The following is a 7,895-nucleotide window of genomic DNA, read 5'->3' as shown; positions in this document are numbered from 1 at the left end:
AGACCCTGCAAAGATCAAAAAGATCGCAGCTCTGACAGCACCCACCAACCTCAAACAATTGAGGGGATTCCTAGGCCATGTGGGTTACTACAGAAGGTTCATAGCTCATTTTGCAACAAAGGCAACCTCCTTGCACAAGCTTCTGAGGAAAGATACAAAGTTTGTTTGGACGGAAGAATGTGACAAAGCCTTCAACACTCTGAAGTAGTGTTTGATTGAGGCACCCATTCTGCAACCTCCTGATTGGATGAAGGAGTTTCATGTACACACTAATGCATCCATTGAAGGCTTAGCCGCAGTTCTCTGCCAGAAGGGCTCCTCAAAGCTGGATCAACCCATCTATTACGCAAGCCGAAAAGTCACTGATAGGGAACGGAACTACACAGTGACAAAGTTGGAGTGCTTGGCAATGGTGTTTGCCCTAGAAAAGTTTTGCCACTACCTCCTATCTACCCACTTTAAATTTTATGTGGATCATGAGGCCCTGTCCTTCCTAATGAACAAAGCGGATGTGAAAGGACACATGATGAGATGGCTCCTTCTATTTCAGGAGTTCGAATTTGAGGTGATTACTAAACCTAGTCGTTCCCATGTTCTGGCTGATCATCTGTCGCATATCCCACAAATTGCAAACGAGGAACAGGATGATCCAAACCTCCCTGATGCTTCCCTATTCCTGGTAGAAACTGTAACCCCCTGGTATGCAGACATTGCCAATCTTCTAGCAACCCAACAATACCCTCCTGGTATTTCTAGTCGGGAAAGGAAAAAGCTTATGTTAGAATCAGCCCCCTACACCCTGCTAGGCGGCGCACTGTATAAGAAGGGCAAAGATGAAGTGCTCAGAAGATGTGTTGCAGGAGATGAGATTGGGATTGTTCTGAAGGCTTGCCATGACGAGCCATGTGGAGGCCACTTTGCAGGAGAAGCCACAGCCAGGAAGGCTCTGCTAGTAGGATACTGGTGGCCTATATTCATAAGGATGCCTATGATTACTGTAAAAGATGTGATGCTTGTCAGAGAATGGGGAAACCTACCAAGACAAGTGCCATGCCACTGCAACCTATCCTTTCTTTGAAGCCGTTTGAGAAGTGGGGCATTGACTTCGTAGGCCCAATCGATCCTCCCACCAGAAGGAAATAGAATAGATACATCCTCGTATGTACGGATTATGTCACAAAATGGTGTGAAGCTAAAGCCCTAAAGCGGGACGATGGTAACAGCGTAGCCCTATTCATGTATGAGAATATCATCACCCGTTTTGGCAGCCCCCTAGAGCTGGTAAGTGACAGAGGCACTCATTTCATTAATAAAGTCATGGAAGAGTTGACAGAGCTGTATAAGATCCGCCATCGCAAGTCCACTCCTTACTACCCCAGAGCCAACGGCCAAGTCGAAGTCATGAATCGCATCCTCTACTCAATCCTGACAAGAATGATTGCCGCACATCGTCGTGATTGGGATGATCGACTTACAGAGGCCCTCTGGGCATATAGAACCTCCTATAAAGCAGCAACAGGACAGACACCTTTCAGCTGGTGTATGGTACAAAAGCTATTTTCCCTGTTGAATTGGAATTACCCTCTTTGAGAGTGGCCATCAAAGAGCGTTTGGGGGACGATGATTCACTGCAACGCCGTCTCCTGCACTTAGAATGTTTTGACGAAACTTGCAAAATGGCTCTACAGTGCATGGAAGCCATGCAATCTCGACGCAAGGCTTACCATGACAGCTTCATCAAGCACAAGGAGTTCAGGGAAGGTGATTTGGTCCTAGCCTATGATTCACGATTTGGCAAGTTTCCTGGCAAGCTTCAATAGCGGTGGATGGGCACATATAAGGTATTTGCTGTCAACCCTAATGGCTCTGTCCAAGTGCAGACCGTTGATGCCTCTGATGATCCCTTCCTGATCAATGGATATCACTTGAAGAAGTATTTCCCTCCTTGGGGATCTTGACAATCATGGTCACCTGATCCTTTCCCTCGTTGGCGTGGCACTGTCACTCTTATGATGCTACTTCTGATAGCCGTTCTTCAGCCACTCCTGATGAAGTGGACGCAACCCTCTGTCCCCTCAACCCCACCTTCCAGCCTTGATCTCTTATCCTCTATTTTCCACCAGCGGCAGTGGCAAGGTGGGTTTTGACAAGTGGTATTTCTACCATTCCCTTGCTTAATTTGAATATATATATATATATATATATATATATATATATATATATATATATATATATATATATATATATATATATATATATATATATATATATATATATATATACATATCGGTCATGGGAGAAAAGGACTTCGGTCCCTGTCATGCCGACCTATTCTTCGAGAACAGGTGGAAACACCCTCGGGAATAGGAGAAAAAGAAAAAGAAAAAAAAAAGACAAATCTGTTATGGGAGAAAAGGAAGAAATTCCCTGTCATAGCAGGCCTCGTTCCAAGAAAAGGTGGAAAACACCCTTGGGCGGGAAGCTAGCTGTGGAAAAGGTGGCAACACCCAGTAGTCCAGAAAGTGGATTCATCAATTGATATCCCCAGGATCCAGTTCTGAAGCTGCCTCTCTTGGTACGCTGTGTCCTGGGTCTCTCTGCAAAGTGTCTAACTGTCCTCTAGCAGACGACATGTCCTATCCAGCATAATGTTCGATTTGATAGCTACCTCCCTGGGTACGTCTCTTCAACAACTGACGATGCGATCTTCATCGACAAACAATTGAGTGATGCGAGCTTTCATCCTAAACGGATGGGGAAGTGAGTATGGGTTGCCCTCTGTAACTATCAACAGAGTGTGAGACAGAGGGTGGGGTGAGTGACTAGTCTTTTCTCTTCAAATCTAGTGAGAGGTGAGAAGTGCGAATGAAGTGTTGCACGCACGGGATGGGCCTCTCAATGCACAAAGCACAATTTGTTTTTACGCACTGCACTATAAGGCTCCCTGGCCTTCCTTCTCGCACTATATGCCGGCACAGGGCGGGATGCACAGCTGCACCATCAAATGTGCACAAGGCATACAACCTTTGCACAAGTGACTGTGAGGATTACATCAATGGGTTTCAGGAAAGGGTTGCCCTCCTGTATCTATCAACAGAGCGTGAGACAGAGGGTGGGCTGAGTGTGACTGGAGTTTCTTCAATCAATTATCGAGAGGTGAGATTGAGGGACGTTACGACACTTGAAGTCAGGTATGTTCCCGTTTCCCTATGCACCCACGGGGTGGATCTCTACCGTCAACACAAGGCATGTCACCCTGTTCTGTACACTGCACTGTAAGGCTCCCTTGCCTTCCTCCTTGCACTTATGCCAGATGGGTTGGACGCACTAATGCACCATCAACTGTGCACCCTGGCATACTCCCTCTACACCATTCCCCTGTCGATTTCTAAATTGGGTATGCGATATGGGTTTCAATCATTATTCCTCGAGTGATATTAGTCATGGGGCAAGTGACTGTTCTTTCATTCCATTTGAGTGACTGTGAGTTGAGTGCAACATTCCTCATCATCGACAAATTTCCTGCGATTTCTTCAACCAGCTACCTCCCTGGGTGCTATCGCGTGGTCCCTGCCATGAAGGATGTGTGCTGAGAAGATGCCTTGGTACCTCCTGTAGTCGACAACAACACAAAACGTGCCATCGACAATCAACCTCGATTCTCGACAACATGGGCCAAGTTTTTCTAACCCTACATCTTCTGTTTCTCAGTGACGTTCATGTTTTAAGTGTGGGGACGTTCGTGGATAGTCTATTGTGTGGTCCTAGGTCCCTGTTGCTCGGCTAACCCTACCCGTTAAGGTCTTAAGTGTGGGGACGCGTCCCTGCGCGTCTACATTGCATACCCTTCTGCATATACCTCAACCTGCTAATGCATGTATGCCATGCCTTGCTTTTACCTTGTTAGGGTCTCTCCCCACCCATCCGTTCATTTTTCCCACCCACCCTTGGGGCTGTTCCTCCTCCATTTCTCTTTTTCCCTTATTTTACTATGTTTTTATGTAAACGCACTCTATGTTCATCGAAATCCACATCCAACCTTATAGTCATGTTCATCCCTTTGACCTGACCATTTTTCATTTTTACCTACCCCTGTTTCGATGCACGGTTTTCGAGTTATTAATTTTTGAAGCATTTTGCGCACATTAGCCAGTTTTCCATGTGAACGCATTTTGCTTGCTTCAGAACAGTGATCTGACATCATAGCCCTAACAACAACTTTTCCCCTGACAATTATCCTTTTTACTCCGTGTCATTCCGATGCACGGTTTGTCCACTATTAATTTTTGCGGTTTCTCGAGCCTTTTTCGTGCGTTATTTTGACATTTTTCCATTTGAACATGCCCTGTTTCCATCAGAATTCCACTTTGATTTGACAATCGTGTCCACCGCGCCTTTCCCCACATTTTTCCTTTTTCCTCCACCCACTTTCGACTTTTGGATTATTTATTATTAATTTTTAAATGTGTTTTCGGGTGTATTTTTGCTGTTTTTCGCATGTGAACCCCTCCTACTTCAGTCGGAACTGCGTTTTGACATGAGAATCCTGTATCCCCCTTTCCTGCGGACATTTTTCCTTTTTCCTGCATAACATTCCGGCGAGCGGTTCGTCCAATATTAATTTTCGATTCCATTTTCAAGTATGTTTTTTGGGTTTTTCCCATGTGAATGCATCTTATTTCAGTCGGACCCATGTTTTGATATGATAGGATTGTCGGGCTCGTCTTTCTACACATTTTTTCTTTTTCCTACACCTCGTTCCGATGCACGGATCTTCCGATATTAATTTTTCATTGCGTTTTTGGATTCGTTTTTTGCGTTTTTTGCACGTGAACGCCCTTTACCCCCCCCCCGGAACCCCCGTTGCACATTTTCCTTGTCTTCCTCCTGCCGTCTCGGCCACTTTTTGTTTTTACGACATTTCGTTTTGACGTTCGGATTGGGAGATATTAATTTTTCTTTATTTTTCCGTGTTTTTGCGCAATTCGTCCCGCGCGTGAACGCGGCTGTTTTCGATTTTTCGCATCTCAACACACCCCGGTCGCGTCCGCGTGCCCCGTCCCGACATTCCAGCATTATTTCGATTCCGTTCACGGCAGATTTTTTTACCCCGCCCCGCGCACGCGCGCGAGACGGGGGTACGCCTTTCTGTTATGGCCCCTACCCATTCCCCTATCGGCACTCCCCATGGGCCACGCCCGTTCCCTCCCATGGGTCCCCCCTATGGCACCCCGCCCGTCCCATTCCCACCCCTAGGCACCTCCCATGGGCCCCTGCCCATTCCCCTATGGACCCCCCCATGCCTATCCCCCCTATGGGCACCCCCCATCCCATGGGCTCCCCTACCCAACCCTCCCGCCCGTTCCCCTCCCACACCCTTTCCTATCCCCCCCACCCTTCTCTCTCCCTGACCCCTTCCCCCCCCAACTACCTCCCTCCCTCTCTCCATCCCGCTCCCTGCGCGTTTCCCTCCCCTCCATCTTCTTCTTCTTCCCCTACTCTTCTCCTCCCTCCCTCCCTCCTACTCCTCTTCTCCTCCCTCTCTCCTCTCCCGCCCTCCCTGCTTCTCTCCTCCCTGCCGTGTAGCCCCTCCTGCACGCCCGAGCCCGCCCCTCTGGCCCTGCCGCGACGCCGCTGGTTGCCTGCACACCGCCATCGTGCCGTCGTCTGCGCGCCACAACGCCCGCCGTGCATCCCTCCTCTGACGCCGCCTAACCCCCGTCGTGGGCCTCTCCGCCAGTCCGCCGCCGACCATCGTCCTCCCCGCCGCCGGTTGCCTACGTCCCTGGCGCCGTCGAGTGCCGACCACCGCCATGTGATGGCCCTGCTCCTTGCCCCGCTGCGTCCCCACCTCGACGCCCACGCTGCCGACGACGTCTCGTCCGCCGCTGCCTCCCGCCGTGGTCTCCTCCACGTCCCCACTGCCCGCCACGTGCCCTGCAATAACCCACCACCCTCACCCAAGCCCCCTTTCCCCCCCACCATTACACATCCACCCAACCCCCATCTAAGCCCCCCTTCCCCCCACTGTAACACACACACACCTAATCTCCACCTAAGCCCCCTTCCCCCACACACACCAAAACCCCACCCTACCCCCACACAGGCCCCCCTTTCCCCCCCAAGGCCCAAACACACACTAAACCCCCCTCCTAGCCACTGTTCACACCCCGCAGAACCGCCGAACCCCATCCAAACTCCTATTCCCCCTCAGAACCACCGAACCCCACACCCGTCCCACCCGCAGAATTTTCCTCCTCAACCCCTGTTCTCCCTCGAGACGCAGGCACATGCACGTGGCTGTTCGCATGTTTGTGCTTGTGCGTGTTCGTGTGCGGGAGACCACTAGCGAATGTTCACGAGGTGGTGTGTAGCCGGTTGTTCACACACAGCTGTCATGCAGCCTATTTCTGGGTATATTCCCAGATTTTTAATTCCAATACCCGCAAACCTTAAAAACAAAACATTGAAAATTAAAAAAATCATTAAAAAACATTTAAAATAAAATTTTAAAAAAACATAGAAAAATCTTGAAAAATTCCCAATCTTTTTGTAGCAAATTGCCATATTTTTCTACACTGAAAATTTCAGAACAAAAATAATTCAGACCATTTTAAAATTAAAAATTCTTTTAAAAATACCCAAAAAATAAAAAAAATCATTAAAAATGGTAAAAAATTCCAAATTCATTACAAAAAAATTCCTAAAATTTCCATTAATATTTTTACCTATTTTTGGACTATTTTCTAAGTTGTAAAAATACTTCATTAAACACCTAAATTCATACAAAATTCTTTTTCATTCAAAATACCAATTGAAAATTTTAGAAAAAAATCTAGATACCTTTTTAAATTGAGAAGAGTGCATTCATTGCATTCACATACACCCATTGTCAAGTATTTTTTTTTCTTTTATATTTTTTTTTCGTTACCCCAAAACTCACGATTAATTATTAAAACGAACCCTAAACACCACCATGGCATGCGCACTCGCGCTAAACACACCATTTTTTTAAATAAAAATAAACCCTTCGTTCACTTAGCACGCGCTAAGTGCGCTTAAGAGGCACTTTAATATTTTTAATAAAAATGAACCAGTCGTCACAAAAGCACGTGTTGGCAAAAAAGCGCTCCACATCACCTTAATTTTAAAAAATGAATTTGCATTTAGAGACCCAGTCTGGGTATCGAAGTCCGGGATTCGGATCAAAGCACCGCTTTAACCTAATAATTAGTAATTAACATTTTAAGAAGGAACCGTCGTTTTCTTGATAAGATTTATCATTTAATAAAAAATCACCCAATTCTTAATAGATTCATAAAATGAACCTTTCATTAAATTAATTCCCCCTCACTGCACTTATTTCCCCTTTTTAATAAACTCGTTTCGTGGGATGGGTAGCGAAGTCTTCGGAGTTGTCTCCATGGTCAAACCTGATTATCAAAGTTGTGGTCTTGATATGTGTGGGTTGTTGTTATGTTTTGGTTTAGTTTCTTTGTTACGGTTAAGGGTACGATGTGTAGTTTTTTTTCTTTATTGCCTGATACGGGGATTTGGGTGTTTGCATGTTGCATAGCATGAAGCTTTCGGTCGCATATGTCTAGAGGTCATGTCGAATTTTTTTTCTAGGCTGTAGCTTGCTTGGGATAGTTGGTCAAGTCACGTTTTCTCGCTTTGGTTGATATCTTATCCTTGGTTTTTTTCTGTTGCTTTGCAGGCATTCTCCTTGTTTGTCTGTGTTTTTTGTGTGTGTTTACCATCTGAATGGCGCCTCACACTCCTCCCCCTATCCAATATGTCCCACTAGTCAGTAGGGATTACTCTTCCCTCCTCACTTTTGAGCCTCTCGCGAAGGCGGGACTCGCCACTTTCGTGGCTGCCTCCTTTCCATTGCT

The sequence above is a fragment of the Lygodium microphyllum genome, chromosome 29 (genome assembly GCF_053477565.2).
Source record: "Lygodium microphyllum isolate KBCC chromosome 29, Lygodium_microphyllum_v1.1.10, whole genome shotgun sequence".
Classification (NCBI taxonomy): domain Eukaryota; kingdom Viridiplantae; phylum Streptophyta; class Polypodiopsida; order Schizaeales; family Lygodiaceae; genus Lygodium; species Lygodium microphyllum.
This window is presented reverse-complemented; position numbering follows the sequence as displayed.